Below are 16,251 nucleotides of genomic sequence, written 5' to 3'. Positions count from 1 at the left end.
TCTTTAATTGATTTCAAAAGCACTATACATTGCATTTTTCTTGCATAAGACTGCACTGGATCTGATTGCTGTGTATTCTGCATGCATACAACTCATTGGGATGTCTTGTGCCATAAATATATGAATAAAGATGGTCATAAAAGAGAAGGCATTTTCCAATATTCTTTACTTTTTGTTTTAATGAAAGGCCAAACATGGTACCTGCCAGTAATGATTTAGGCCTAATATCTTTGAAAAACTGCTTGTAGAAAATTAAGATCATATACTCTCTAAATAACATTCTTAGCTTTTAATATTTTTTCTCATTTTAGCTTGATTTTTCATGTGAACAGCTATATAAAAACATTAAGACCTTTGCTGAGATTGTGCAGTTGTTACTTAGAAATCTTTCAGGTCAACCTCGCTTTTGTATTTTAATTACTTATATTTTAATAGATATTTCTGGCAATCTAATCACTTACAGTCCCTTGCTTTGGAGGTGATAATTTAAAAAATATGTTTAATTTTAATAATCTCTTGTTAAAACCTAGAATGTCAAGCGTACTCCTTAATCAGAAGCTTTCTATTAAATTGTAAATATAAGTTAAAAAATATTAAAATGTATAATGGGGAAATTCTTACACTTTCTGGAAAGGTTTCAAATAAAGTGGATTTAAGTATCAGCTTTTATAAATATGTAGAAAAGTTCACTGTTAATATTTATCTTGAGCAGATCTTTGTAAGAAGGTGCAGAGCACAGTTGGTCAAACTCCTTTTTCTCCTTTCTGGAGCATTAAGAAAAGTGGGAGCATGCCCATAATTATTGATGTGGACACTGCAGTATTGCAAAAAGCAAAGTTCAGAGAGCATTTTATTGTAGTATTGTTCTGCACAGGATGCAGTGGCTGGCTGGACTTGTGAGGTTAAGGATTGGGAGAAATAGCTTTCCAGCAGAAGCATTTAAAGGAGGAAGTGGTCCCAGGAATAAATAACAAAGGGAGAATAGAATGACTAGGTTGTCTGCTTTTAGCAGCTGTGCTTGCTCAGACCATGTGAGAAATTACGACCTTCTTTTGGCTCTAATAATTGAAATTTTTTTTTAATGATACATAACATTTCAGGAGAACACTAAATAACTCAGTTTGAGTTTGTTCTGAAGTCTGTTTCCATCTGTGAGTTGGCTGCAGAGTGAGCACCGACTGTTTAGCAGATATCCTGAAACAGTTAAAAGGTCATTCAGGTAAAAGATGACTTGCCTACCAAAAAAGAAGCTTCTTAACATGAGCTGTAGGGTGGTTCTGGAACACTCTCAAATGACTTCCAGGAGTGCAGAACTGTTTCCCTTTGTATTTTGTTTGCCAAGAGAAGAAATTAAAAAACTGAAGAAAGTAAAACTTTTCCTACTCCCTCTAGCTGCCTGGACATTAAGAACAATAGGAAAGAGATAGACAATAGAAGCATTAACTTCAGGGATATGGAAGTTCAGTGTGGAGATGGTAGGATTTGACACTGAAAATAGATATAAAAAAATAAGGGACCATGAAAGTTTCAGAAGAACTCAGGGGGTGTTGGGTTGATCACACGAAAAGAGAGTGTGTACAGTAGGTGAGAGGTGGGCAATAGAGACGATCAACCAGAGGAAGTCAAAATGCTGTGTTGAGTGTTGTGGGTGGGTAGAGGCTGTTTTCAGTATCAGGAAAGCAAAGGATTAGAGGAGGTGATGTTTTAGGAGTGAATAGAACTACTGAGAGAGTATTTAGTGGAAAAACAGGGGTTATGATGTGAACAAATGAGGGTGATTGTGAGAGAGAAATTATATGACTAGTGTTGAAATAGTCAACTCTGCCATTTTAATCAAAATTAAAAATAGCTTTATGTACTTCGCAGGAACTGTTTGTTATATTTATCCAACACAGAGTAAATTTGGTGGGTCCTAAATAAGATCAGTTAAATCTGTCTTGGAGTCCCTTTGCTGTCTCCATAAAAATGAACTAAAATGTCACAAATCCTAAATTCATGAGGCCATTTGGCCAGTAGCTATCTTCAGACAAGAACCCTTTTCTGCAGTTCCACAAGAGAAGAGTTTTAAAATGCAGGCACTACTAAGAATAGCATCCAGATGAAAAGGAAATATCAAGGCTGATGTCATTTTATGTACTCTACTGTCTAGAAAATAATAAAATTTTCACACCTTACAAGTTCACTTGTATTATTACAAATCATAAAATAAATGCACTCAATTGACTTCTGCAGCTGTTATTGTGCTACCAGGAGGAATGCAATCATGTGATACTTTCCATAATACAGTAATTTCATGACCATAAGGCGCACCGGATTATAAGGCGCACCCCTGGGAGTTGGCAAATTTTGCAACTCCGTAGATCATATAAGGCGCACTGGACTATAAGGCGCACTTTTTTTTTGCAGCGAGGAGCCGTGCAGCACACAACAAAGTAACGAATTACTGGCAGATGCTCAATTTGCAAACATTTTTCAAAGATCAGTGTAGCCTTTAAACGCAGCCCCAGGCGCCCTCCCCATACAGTGGGCCCTGGCATTCCCGCCCGACCCCGGCACCAGCTGGCACGGCTCTCGGCTCCCGGCTCTCACCACACAACCATGCTGCATCCCAGCTTCCCCCTGGCTGGCGGTGGCGCTGCTTCTTGCCGCTTTCCTGCGGCGGTGGCGGCAGCCGTGCCGCTTCTTGCCGCCTTGCCGTGGCCGCGGAGCCGCGCCGCGGCTGCAGGGGCCACACCACTGCCGCTTTACTGCTTTGCCGTGGCTGCAGGGGCCACGCTGCCACCGCCGCTTTCCCCCAGCTGCCCCAGCTGCACTGTTGCTGCTCCGATGCTGCCGCTGGACGGGCTCTGCTCAGGGCTGTTGCAGGCTCGCACTTCTCGTTCCTCTGATGCCCGAGCTGGGGCCACCTGGCTTCTCATTTTCCCCATGCACGGGCCAGGGCCGGCACCGCCTGGCTTCTCATTCCCCCCGCACCCAGGGTGGCGCCACCCGGCTTCTTGTTCCACCGGGGCCGGCGGCAGCTCCCTCCCTCCCCGCGTGGCTCCTGCTGGCCGTGGCCGCCCACTCCCACTCCCCTCTTGTGACTCGGCGCTCCTGTGGCACCGCCCCCCCATTGCGGCTCACACTTCCGGTTTTGCAAATTTCGCAACTTTGTCCATTATATAAGGCGCACCGGACTGTAAGGCGGGTGCGCCTTACAGTCATGAAATTACTGTATATAAAAAACTGCTGAGTGCAGAGGACTTGTTATTTTTAATATGGTGGCAGTTTTAATAGTACAGTTGTATTTAGATTTGTTCATGCAAGTATGGCATTTGTGTTACAAGGTGAGTATTTGAAATGTTTTGAATTTGAAGCACTTCTGTGCAGAAGTATTTAATGAAATTGCAAGGTTATAAATTAAAAGGAAAATCAGGGATTTTTAAGATTTTTTTCTGTTCCAGGAAATGGGACACGCCCAAGGAGTGTGACTTATCCTGAGCTCTTTAATCATTGTCTTCTTCCCTAGTGTCCACTGGCCACTCCTGCACAGTATGTGTGGGAACTCTCTGTGGGTGGGGATATTTTTCTTTGATAAAATTCAGTCCTCACACTTACTTTGTGAGGTGCAAGGCGAAATATAATTCACTAATTCTGGCCTGTGGTTCATGAATGCTCCACGGAAATCTGTTGATTCCTTTAATTTTTTTAGCAGAATGATAAAAAAAGATATTTACAAATAAAGGTAGGTTTTAGTTCTGTGGCATCATAGTGAATTGTGTTTCTTGGATTTCAGGCTTTTTGTTTTTTTAATAACTTTCGTAACATCTCTTCAGATTGTGGTGGAAAATAGAAACAAAGTGAGCATAAATTGGTGTTTTCATGTTGTCTGGAAGCAATTGCAGATTATTTTGAATGATTTGGGTTCTTTATTCATTACTGGTTGTCTTTCCTTATCTATCTGTAATGAATATGAAAGCAGTTGGAAAAAGGATTTTCAATCCTGCTGGCTTATAAGTAACTCAAACTTCCAATTTTGGCCTCAAAGTGCCAGTGCTTAGATAATTGCACATTTCATATAATTAAAATAATTAGCCACTTCTGTATAAAGATTAATAAAAAGATTGTTCTCAACCAACAATTCCCCTAACCTCAGTGTGAGATTCTTCTCTCTTTTAGTTCTGGCCATTGGCTTTTTGTTATTCTGTGAGTGTAAGTGCTTTCTAATCTAACTGCCTGGCATACCGCCTTAAGTGCCAGGCAATACATAACTTCTAAGTGTTTCTAACACTGATAGTTGTTTTTTTAATATAATCATTGATTATATCAAAGATGGGAGTAGATTCTAATCTACAAATTCATAAATTACTAATGTGTTACTTTACAGTTGTGACAACAGCTCCAGTTTTGTTTCGTTGCCTCTTCTCTGAGATGTCAGTGATCAGACAGCATGGTACATGTGGAACATGTTTGTGTTTACAAGATTACCTCCACTGTGCAGCATTTAGTTGGCTTTGTCATCTGTGTGGGAGCAAAACTACTGAACTGAAGCAATAATTCTTCTCCACTTTCTTTTATACAGCTTTTGACTAAAATTTTGGTCTAAACCCAGAAGTGGGCCTTATAATCCGGTGCACCTTATATAATGTACAAAGTTGTGAAATTTGCCAACCCGGACGTGGGAGCCACGAGGGGAGGTGGTGCCACGGGAGTACCAAGCCACAAGGTGGGGCAGGAGTGGGCAGCCCCCAACCAGCAAGAGGTGCGCGAGGTGGGTGGGATCGGGCGACCCCCGGCCACCAGGAGCTGTGCAGGGTGGGTGGGACCGGGCACCCCTGGCCAGCAGGAGCCGTGCGTGGTGGGCAGGACCGGGCAGCTGCAGGCAGCCCCCAGCCAGCAGGAGCCGCAAGGGGAGGGAGGGAGCAGGCGACCCCGAGCTGTGGGCGGCCCCGAGCCGCCAAGAGCCGTGGCGGCCCTGAGCCGCCCTGAACTGCAACAACCCCAGGGTGTGAGCAGCGGCCGCCCCGTGGCCACCCCGAGCCGCCATGAACCGCAGCAGCCACAAGCTGCGGTTGCCCCGTGCCCCGCCTCGCCAGCCTGGGGTGGGCGGGAGTGCCAGGGCCTGCACACGGAGGGGGATGCTTGGGGCTGCATTTAAAGGCTACACTGATCTGTGAAAAATGTTTGCAAATTGAGCACCTGCCAGTAAACTCCACGATCGTGGGATTCTGTTACTAATTCGTTACTTTGTTGAGCGCGACACGGATCTTCGCTGCAAAAAAAAAGTGCGCCCTATAGTCCGGTGCACCTTATATAATGTACAAAGTTGCGAAATTTGCTGACTCCCGGAGGTGCGCCTTATAGTCCGGTGCACCTTATTGTCATGAAATTACTGTAGATTTGGAACCTGTTTGCAAGGTTATCAAAATTTTGTAATTTGTCAGCATTTGGTTTCGCTTGAATGAGTCTTAAGTGAAAAATGTGTATTGTATAATTCATAAAAAGGAATGAGAATCAAAATTGTGGTTTTTTTCTATTATTGGATTGCTTTTAGTGAAAAATTATTACCTGTATTTTTTGCTTTAGCTCTCTTTACATGTACTTCAGTAGCTGCCAAATTAATTTTTCAATTAGTTATGTACTAATGTAAACAGAAAATTCTTGTGAGCAGAATTCAATGCAAGAAGACAATGCAATTCTATTTGTTCAGATTCATTAATCTGTATATTTTTGCTCTTGATTATTACTCTTCCCTCTTAATAAGAGAATCTACTATGTATTGTAATTTCATAAATCATTTATTTGGAAGGCATTTGAAAGTCCTTCTGTGTGCATCAAAATACTTTGTCATGCGCTGAAAGTTGGATGTCTCTGAAAATCTGCCTTATTTAATACCAGAATAACTTTCATGACTTGAACTTTGTTTAACTCTTATTCTCCTTGGCAGAATTATACCTCATGCTCTATAATTCCCTGTTACCTTATAAATGAAAATTCATTCTTTTTTGTGGCCTTTCTCACAATCCTCTTTCATCTTGTATGTATGGAAGGTTTCCATGTCAGTAACGCTCTATCTTGTGCCCTAATAATATGCTGCCAACTTCAGCTCCTCCTTCAGTTTTGTTCTTCTCTTACATAAAAATCAAACTGTTCATATTTGAAGTATTGCCAAGTATTGCAAGTATTCTAGTCCCACCTATCTTAAAGACCTGATTTCCTTCTCCATCAGACTGCTGCAGCTATATTATTTTTCAGTTCCACCTACTCTTTTTATTTCAGGTGTAACAGCTTCTCAATTAAAACACTTTAAATGTACAGTAATTTCACGACTATAAGGCGCACCCTTTTGATTAAAACTTTCCCCCTAACCCGGAAGTGCGCCTTAGAGTCCGGTGCACCTTATCTGATGGACAAAGTTCAGAAATTTGCCTACCCGGAAGTGAGAGCTGCGAGCCGTGGGGGGAGCCGGCAGGGCCATGACTGCTGGGTGGAGGCGGGGTGGAGCAGCGGCGGGCACGCCCCGGCCCTGCCTCGGCCCCATGGAGGCGGGACGGCCCCTCCAGAGGCACGCCCCGGCCCCGTGGAGGCAGGACGGCCCCTCTACAGACACACCCCGCCCCCGTGGAGGCGGGATGGCCCCTCTACAAGCACACCCCGGCCCCATGGAGGTGGGACGGCCCCTCCAGAGGCACGCCCCGGCCCCGTGGAGGGGGCACGGAGGGGCGGCAGCCATAGCCCGGCCCCAGCGAGGGAGCACGGAGTAGCGGCGGGCATGCCCTGGCCCCGGAGAGGCGGCATGGAGCAGCTGTGGGCATGGCCCTGCCCTGCCGGGTACAGGCGGGCCTGGGGGCCCGCGGCACCGCCCCTGCCGGGTACAGGTGGGCCCGGGCCCCCATGGCTGCCGGGTTGAGGCGAGGCCTCGGCCAGCAGCTGCACGGGGGGAGCTGGGGGCGGATCTTTGCGGCAAAAAAAAAAGCGCACCTTATAGTCTGGTGCGCCTTATGGTCGTAAAATTACTGTAATTTTTCTCCTTCACATCTGTGCTTAAATCCCACATACAGTAATTTCATGACCATAAGGCGCACCGGACTATAAGGCGCACCCCTGAGGAGTCGGCAAAATTCGCAACTTTGTAGATCAGATAAGGTGCACCGGACTATAGGGCGCACTTTTTTTTTGCTGCGAAGATCCGTGTTGGGTGCAACAAAGTAACGAATTAGTAACAAAAACTATGATCGTGGAGTTCACTGGCAGGAGCACAATTTGGAAACATTTTTCACAGATTGGTGTAGGTTTTCAAAGGCAGCCCCGGGCGCCCTCCCTGTGCAGTGGTTCCTGGCACTCCCGCCTGACCCGGTGCTGGCAGGCGTGGCTCGACACAGCCGCGGGGCCACCTCCGCCTTGCGGCTTCGTACTGCCGCCATACTGTTCCCCCTCGCGGCTCCGTGGAGCCGCCCTGGTGCCCATTCTCGCTCGGCTTGGCGGCATGGCTGACCTGGTGCCCGTCCTCGCTCGGCTTGGCGGCATGGCCGCCCTGGTGCCCATCCTTGCTTAGCTCAGCGGCTCAGCGCCCATCCTCTCTTGGCTCAGTGACACTGCAACCCTGGCGCCCATCCTCACTTGGCCACCCTGGCGCCCATCCTTGCTCGGCTCGGCGATGCCGTCACTTCTTGCTCCTTCCCTGTGGTCGGCGGCGGCGCCGCCGCTTCTCACCCCTTTCCCGTAGCCGCGGGGACCATGCCGCCGCTGCTTTCCTGGGGCCGTGCTGCCACCACCACCACTCCCCCCGCGGCCGGCGGCACCCAGCGGTGCTTCGCTTCCCTCATGGCCAGCGGCTCCGCGTTCCCCCCACGCTGGGGCCGGGACCGGCACTGGCTCCCTCCCTCCCCGTGCAGCTCCTGCTGGCTGTGGCTACCCGCTCCCACCCCATCTCGTGACTCGGCGCTCCCATGGCACCGCCCCCACCTTGCGGCTCACACTTCCGGGTGGCAAGTGCCGCAACTTTGTACATCATATAAGGCGCACCGGACTGTAAGGTGCACTTCTGGGTTCGGGGGAAAATTTTAGTCAAAAGGGTGAGCCTTATAGTTGTGAAATTACTGTACTAATTTTTTTATCTGCCTTACTCATGCTTTTCAACTCATTTTAGGAGAAAGTTATTTACTTCTGTGCTCAGCATCTCTGAAACAAGTATGTAGTTTTCTACCTTGTTTCCGTTTTTGTTAACTTGAAAAGGAGTTTGACTTCTGAGGTATTGTCATGTTTTAGATGAACTAGTAGAATTTCCTGAAGAACTGAACCACTCAGAAAAGCTGCTCTATAGCTATGTAATTGGTGTAAAATATGGATGAGGGGAGTATTGTTTAATGCCAAATTTTGAAGTGTGATGTAAAAAAAGGACCTACTGAAAAAAACAACCATCCCAAACCAAAGAAATAAAAAAAACCCTTTCACTGTAAAACTGGGAATATGAAAAATGAAATTTAAGAACATTAAATACCTCAATTTTTGTTGCTGTGAGTCCTTCACCAGAGTTTATTTCCTCAAGCTAAAAATGGGAAAACCAATAAACAAAGTTGAGTCTGTTAATACCCGATGAGAGAGAGGAACCTCTGCGCTATTTGACTTTGCTCTGAGTTGGTTTCCTGTAGTATTTTTTTACAGTCTTTGCCTGTCAGTGCTGCTCTGGGTGCTGGGGTTACCCTCTGAGCATGACCTCTATTTGATACCCTGGACTATTGAAATGGGAAAGAAGAGACCACGATTTTGTGTTCCTCTGTGTATGTTTTTTTTCTTGTGGGGTATTATCTTATGCTAGTGACTGTGTGTGTAATTTTTCTGGTTTGAACACTGGATGCCTCAGTGTTTTGTTTGAACATCTCTCATCACGAAAAAATACAGACTGGAGGAGAAAATGGGAAATGAGGAGAATTGTGGAAAATTTGTCCTTTGAAGAAATAAGTAGAGTATCCTAGAGAATAAACAATAAAGGCTAAGATTTTTTTTGTAAATAAGATGTGCTAAAATTGTTTAGAAGGAAAAAAAGTAATTGGCATAACTTGCAGGCTAGAAAATATTAGGCTTGAGCTGAGAAATACAGTCAGAAGAGCAGTAAAATCCTTGGAATGAACTGACAAAATTATGTATATCCATAGACTGCCAATCTTCTTTTCTATTAGATTCACTCTTTTCTAGCTTATTCTTGAGTGTCCCTTCAGGTTTTTGAGAGAGATTACTTTTTACACATTTGTTTGTCTGTAGGTACACTAACAAAACAGACTACATGCAAAATCTGATATTTGGGGATCCTCTCCCAACCCAAGAGGTACCTGTACAGGCTTCCATATTTATCTCATGTGAAAGGCAAATATCCAAAAGAAGCAAGTGCCAGAAGGAAGTTCTAGTTTAATCAATGTACCCTAATCTGTGGGACTGGTTATGGAGTAAATACTCCTGAAAGTAGTTTCTAAATATGTAAATGTCCAGTGGCATCACTGGGAACCCCCAGCATAGATTTATGAGGGATAAATCCTCTTGACAAACATCATCAGTTTCTTTGGCAAGGTGACTGTGCTGTTAGCAAGGGACAGGCAGTGGGTGCTCTATACTGTGGTTTTAGCAGGGACTCCAACACTGTATCCTGTAGTGTCCTTATCATGAAATCAACGAGAGAGGGACTGGACAAGGCAAAAATGATGTGGTTAGGAGGTTGGTTGGACTGCTGGGTTAAAAAAATCAATCAGTGGTGCAAAGTCTGGCTGGCAACCAACAAGTAGTGGTGTTTTTCAGAGATTGGTGCTGTTAAATGTCTTTATTAATCACCTGTGTGACAAGACCAAGTGTACCTCCAGAAGGTGTGGGGGCAACAGCGAATTGAGGGGAGTTCTCAGTGCTCTGGAGGGCAGGGCTTCTATTCAGAGGGACCTGGAGAGGCTGGAGAAAGGCACTAGCAATACCTTGTGAAGTTCAATGAAGGCAAATGCTGGGTCCTCTATCAAAGACAGAACAACCTCCTGTGACAAGACAGGCTGAACACAAACTAGATAAAAAGTGGCTTTTTTAGAAAAGTATTTGGAGATGCCAGCAGATAAAATTTTGAAAACAAATCACCAGTACATCCTCATAGCAAAGGCAGCCGAGCACAGCACGGGCTGTTTGCAAGAGTTCAGGCAGCAGGTCCAGGGAAGGATCCCTGCTCAGCACCTGTGAGACAGTGTTTGCAGTTGCAGCCAGGTTTGGGCTCCCCAGTGCAGGACTCACACAGACACTCTGGAGCATATCCAGAGGCCAAGCTGGCCAGATGGCAGGAGAACATGGTGTATAGTGAGGAGTTTAAGGGAACTGGGTTTGGTTTAGGCTGGAGAGGAAAATGTCTTGCTGTCTACATCTGCTATCTCAGAGGAGTTAGTAAAGATGGAGCCAGACTCTTCTCAGAGGTGCCTTTTAACAGGCTGAGAGGCAGCAGGCACCAGACACAAGTTGGAACCCCTGAAATTCTGGTTAGCTACAAGGATGTTTTTAGTGGGTTGGTGTTACGATCTCAATTAACAGGGAAGAGCAAGGAAAACTAAGTCTCTGTGAATTAAATTGATTGAACCCAGAAAGGTTCGAAATATACAGTAAATTCACGAATACAAGCCGCACTGAGTATAAGCCGCATCTCTGGGTGTTGGCAAACATTTCGGTTTTTGTCCATAGATAAGCCGCACCCGAATATAAGCCGCTCTGTCGTTCGCAGCGAGGACCTGTGTGCAATTAGTAACAGAACCGCGGAAGGGCGGGGTTTACTGGCTGAGCTAAGGCTGTGCAGGCTTGGCCCGCTAGGGGCCGCTGACAGGGCCAGATGGCCCAGCCCGGCGCTGCCGCTCGGGGCCCGCCGCCGCTGCCACTGGGCTTGGTCACCCCGGGTCGCCGCTGCTCCTACGGCAGCGGCAGCGGGTGGGGACGGAGCTTTCCCGCGCCCGTGGCGCCGGCGGCGGGCAGGGACGGAGTTTCCCCGCTCCTGCCACGGCGGCGGCGGGCGGGGACAAAGCACCCCGTCGGCTCCCTGAGCCGCGGCAATGGCTGCGCGGGGCTCCCGTCGGCTCCCCGGGCCACAGCAATGGCGGCGCGCGCTTCCCCCCCCTCCCCGGGCCGCAGCAATGGCGGCGCGGGCTTCCCCCCCCCTCCCCGGGCCGCAGCAATGGCGGCGCCGGCTTCCCCCCCCCTCCCCGGGCCGCGGTAGGGGCGGCCCAGGTCCCCCCTCTCCTCCCCAGGCTGCAGCAATGGCGGCGCCGGGCCCCCCCCCGTCTCTCCCCTGGGCTGTGGCAGAGGAGGAAAGAGAGCTCTCCCGCCTCTCTCCCCGCCCCCCGTGCTGCCTACAGGGAGCCAGGCTCCACCCGTGGTGCAACAGAGTAGCGATTTGTAACAATCGCAAAATGCCGACTTTGCAGCTGCTCGGCTCAGCACTCTGGCAGGCACTTCTGAGGTTGTATTATCCGCTCCTGATTATTAGCCGCATTTCTGGTTTAGGAGCAAAATCTTAGTCAAATTGGTGCGGCTTGTATTCGTGAAATTACTGTACCCCAAAACTTGATTAAAACCAAATGAGATTAGATGTTGGTGCAAAAAAACTTGGTTATTTTATTTAACAGTAAAAGAGGCAAAGAAAAATAAAGAAAGGAAAGAAAGAGAATGAAAAAGAGGGGTGTGTGGGGGGAGACAGGGAGAGAGTGACAGGTTTTACATAGGAACATGTCACCCTTCTGAGGGTCCCAGTGATGTCTTATGGTTCCCCTCCATCTGCTCTTCCTGGTAGTGAGTGTCTCCCACTGTCCTGTGCCAGAAAGTATAGAATCCAATGGATTAATACACCTTTGGGTCAAGTGGGAACATCCACGTGCCTCCCCTGGGAAGGGCAAGTTTGACACTGTCCCTTGCAACACTGCAGATCTGTTGCATCATCTCTGGTGCTCAGGCCCCAAGGGGACCTCTTGGGGATGCCTTTGAGTGCCATGACACCCCTCTGCTTTCCCTTGTCTGGATGCGAGGTCACCCCTTCCTGGGGTGAAGGGCCCTACAGGTGAACTCCTCTGCACAGCAGAAGATGAGTGCTCACTGCTTCAGACCAGAAGCTTTTTCACTACACATTCAAAACCTCTCCTCCCCTCCACCCTTTGGTATGTAGGGTCTGTTTGAGTCTGGCAGCTGATAGCCCTGAGGCTGTGGTCTCCACCCCCAAGGTCCTAGGCTTGATCCCTCTGTGAACGAATTCTTCACTAGCCCAGACCTGAGTCACTTTGTCTTATCTCCATCAATGTGCAGTGCAGGGTCCCATTCAAAGTGTGGTAGTCTTAAGTTTCTCTTTTCATACAGTTTTCCTATAATAGGCAGAAGTCTTTCATGAAGATGTTTAAGCCATTAATTATAATATTTCAGTCTTCAACAGGTTGTTGACTGGTTTGTTTTTAGACCATCACTGTGGTCAAGAAGTGGAACTGGTTGTCCAGACAGATTTTACAGTCTCCTTTCTTGAAGGTGTTCAAGACTAACCTCATATTGTGTTTTAGCCCTGGCTGGCAACTCAGCCCCACACAGCTGCTTGTGCACTCTTCACTGGTGACGTGGAGGAGAGTCAGAGGAGTAAAAGTGAGAAAACTCGTGGGTTGAGATGAAGGCAGTTCAGTAGGGAAAACAAAAGCCATGTGCTCAAGCAAAGCAATACAGAGAATTCTTTCACCACTTCTGATGGGCATACTGGTGCTCAATCATCCCCTAGGAAACAGGGCTCCATCATGTGTAACAGTTACTTGGGAAGATGAATGGCGTCACGATGATGTTCCTTCCTCCCTTTTCTTCCTACTCTACATGCTGAGCATGATGCCTTATGGTATGGAATATCCCTTTGGTCAACTGGGGTCATCAGTTGCAGCTGTGTCCCATCCCTTTCACAGCTTTCTGTGCATCCCCAACCCTTTTAGTGCTCTCAGCCGAACTCAGCACACCTCTCACTCAGGTCCTGGAGTGACCTGATCTAACTAGAGCTTGGATCAGAGTAGCTGATCTCCAGAGGTCTCTTCCAGCCCAAAGTGTTATTCCATGTTGATACCATACTCCCAATGTTTGCTGTGGGAGTGTGATCAGTTTTGCTTTAAAAAAGCTCTAAATTCAGGGAATTGATTCCTGAGCCATGACCTTTTTGTGAGTTTTGTCAATCATGTTGCAATTCAAAACAAAACAGGAAACCTTTGAAACTTACTGTTCCCTGGTGGTGGTCTTAAAGCCTATTTGTGTGTACACACATTCACAACCCCAGGAATTGCTTCCTTGAGTTATCTTCCATTGTCCACCTACTCTGATAAAGTTTAAGTTTTATTGTCCAGTTGATGGCTCTAAGAGGTCAGGAAAAATCCCAGCAAAATAGTGGTGGATTAAATCATGCCTTGCCAAATTCTGCTGGCTTATAGATGTTACAGAATGTGGAAAAAATTGTGTAGAAATACTCAGAGAAAAACATATACAGTTAATTATCCCTCCCATGGCATCTTTTTTTTCTTAGCTTATACCTTAATGCTTTTAACAGGTTAGAATTTGTAAATACTCTTTAGAATGGAAACAAAGTAGGATTTTTAAGGCTGTTTATTCTCTTCCCTTTGTCCTGTTCTGTTTTGAAGTTTGACATTAGCATCTTTTGAAGGGAAGCATATGTCATTTCTAATTAAGGCCTGAGATTTTCTGACATATAACTGAGTAATACATTTCAAACACTGCCAAACCTTACAGATGAAAGAATTTCCTGGCTTAAGCACTGGAGTGTGTGTGCTGTGTAACACTGGTCTCCTTTAGAACTTCGAAGAATTTTGCCCAGAATACCAGCACAGTGAGAAATCAAGGGGTTGTTTCTTTAGGCTGATGTCGCTATTCCTTGGCAGGCTCAGGTTTGGATCCGGTAAAAGCTACTGTACTTTGTTGCTCAAAGGATTCAGTGTAGGTACATTTTGCAGCATTTTAGTCTGTCGAGGGAATTTAGTCATCTTTATCAGATTTCATTCCAGGCTGCAGGGTTTGTTTGTGTGTATTTTCAGCACAAACTCTTGTAGAGATGTGCTGTAGTTCTTCAGTCTCTCTCCAGAGAAATTCTGATCTCTTCCTTTAAGCATTTGGTGCCAAATTTTCTTCCTTTACTTTGAATGCATAAAACCTTTCTGAAATTGAGGTTTGTGATAAATTCCTGATGTCAGCTGGATTTCTTGAGATTCTTAATACATACCAGTATCATTAACATGTACCTTGTGTCTCTGAATGACAAATGGGCTCATCTCAGAGGTTTCCTCAAATTTTTTTCTTCTTTCCATGGGAAGGAAGTAGAAGGGACTGTATTTATTGTTGGTGTCTCTGACACGATTGTGCAAATCAGGAGAGAGAGTTACACAAATGTAATGCATTTAGTTCCCTTTTTCCCTGTTAGTTACAGGGAAACCTGTTGTGATATAAAATTCTAGTTATAATCATAAACTTGGGGGTTTTAGATCTTATTTCCATCTTTAGGTCTAGTGAATGCATGCAAAAGATTGGGAAACCTTAAAATCAAGTTTTTTGTCCCCTGTGATGTGCATGGGTAGTTATTTTGTTTGGACTATTTTAAATTGTAATGGGGAAGTATTTAAATGGAGGTTAGGCTGATATTTGGTAACTGTAAAGTTGTGCAAACAGGTTCCAAGCTGAAGCCTTTCACCAAGGTAGTGTTCATTTTGAAACACAGGTATTTCTGATATCTGCTTCTCTCAGGGCAGTGTTTTTGCTGTTAATTGTCTGTGAAACACAGTTTATGCTGTCTTTGTCCTCACAGCTCACTGTCAAATTCAAGCACTGATGATACTTTACTAAGGACTTGTATTTGACAACTGCTAAGAATATAAATTAGAAATCTGTAATTGAAGTCAGAATGATAAGGATGAAGAGTTAACAGGGTAATTGCACAAGTACTGAAGATCTTCTTCTACCTGAACTTTGTTGTGGACATAAAGTTGAAGTGTTTAATGTGCCTGAGGGAATTCAGGATACTAGATCAGCAGCAGGATGTGACAGAGCTGTGTGGAAGAAAGTACTGAAGGGATTTGGGGGGCGGGTGTAGCTTTGGTTCTGTAGACAGTTCAGATCGTGCATGGGCAAAAGCAACCTTGGAGCACTCTAACATCAAACTGTCCATGGCTTCAGCAACCTCTGAAGATAACTGGTTGCCCAGAGAAGCTGTGGCTACCCCATCTCTGGAAATGTTCTAGGCCAGACTGGACAGGGTTTGGAGCAAGCTGGGCTGGTGGGAGGTGTCCCTGCCCAAGGCAGAGGTTTTGGAACTGGATGAGCTTTAAAGACCCTTCCAATGCAAACCATTCTGAGATTCTGTAATGGTAATAAGAGGGCTGTTGCTGTGTCTCTTTTTGGCTTGTGTTTCCTACTAAAGATACTGAAAACTGGAGCCTGTCAGCATGTGGTGTTGTTGAAGTTGCACTTGTTTAATTCTTATCAGTATTTTATTCAGATAAAACTGGAAAAAGTCCAAATAACTTCAAGACCATATTTGCGTAAGGACTTGCCATATGGAGTTAGACTATCAGCTTACTGTGGGCAGCTTCACAGGCCCGTGAGACACTTGGAATCCTGATGAACACTTGGATTGGATGTTTTTTTAAGCATGCTATTCCAGGCCTACATGATTCCTTCTGGGCTTGGGTGTTACTCATATAACTGTTTAATTCTTAATAGTTATGAGCTTTCATTTGAAGCAGTCCTCTCTGTTCTATGCACAACGACCTTTAATGTCACAGTCTTGGTTTTTTTCTGCTCATCCGTGAACCTACTTCAGTAAAAAAAAGGTTCTGTGGCTCAGAGAAAGCTTACTGAGTTCAGAGTACCACAGGACAGCCAAAGGGACATGGTGTAACGAAGTAGCATTATCTACTATGCTTTAACAGGGACTTCTCCTTACGTGAAGTCTACAGTGGATGTGACTTTTAGATAATGCTGTGAAAGTTCCTTAAATGGAGAGTTAACAGCCTTGAAATTTTCCTTACATAATGCTTTTCTAGGTTCCAGTCCTGTCTCTAGTAACACTGCTGTAAATTATTCCCTAGTCCTGTTCTTTTAAACTTTATGATAACTTTATTAATACACTTGTTTGGTAAAGTCTGCTGAACATTCTTTATGATTTATGCTTTTGAAACTAATATATGAGAAAAAATTGTCTGACACCTGTATGTATGCATCTTTAGTGTTTGTGCTCTTGGGTAAACCTGT

The 16,251-nt window shown here is 45.5% G+C and overlaps 1 protein-coding gene across 2 annotated transcripts in view; it reads left to right on the top strand.

Moving 5' to 3' along the window:
* Positions 1-16,251, top strand: part of RABGAP1L (RAB GTPase activating protein 1 like) — a 298,612-nt gene that overhangs the window by 48,668 nt on the left and 233,693 nt on the right. The window lies entirely within an intron of this gene.

This window comes from Catharus ustulatus, chromosome 9 (genome assembly GCF_009819885.2).
Source record: "Catharus ustulatus isolate bCatUst1 chromosome 9, bCatUst1.pri.v2, whole genome shotgun sequence".
NCBI classification, from domain to species: Eukaryota; Metazoa; Chordata; class Aves; order Passeriformes; family Turdidae; genus Catharus; species Catharus ustulatus.
Note: the sequence above shows the minus strand (reverse complement) of the source record. Positions and strands in the feature narration are given on the sequence as shown.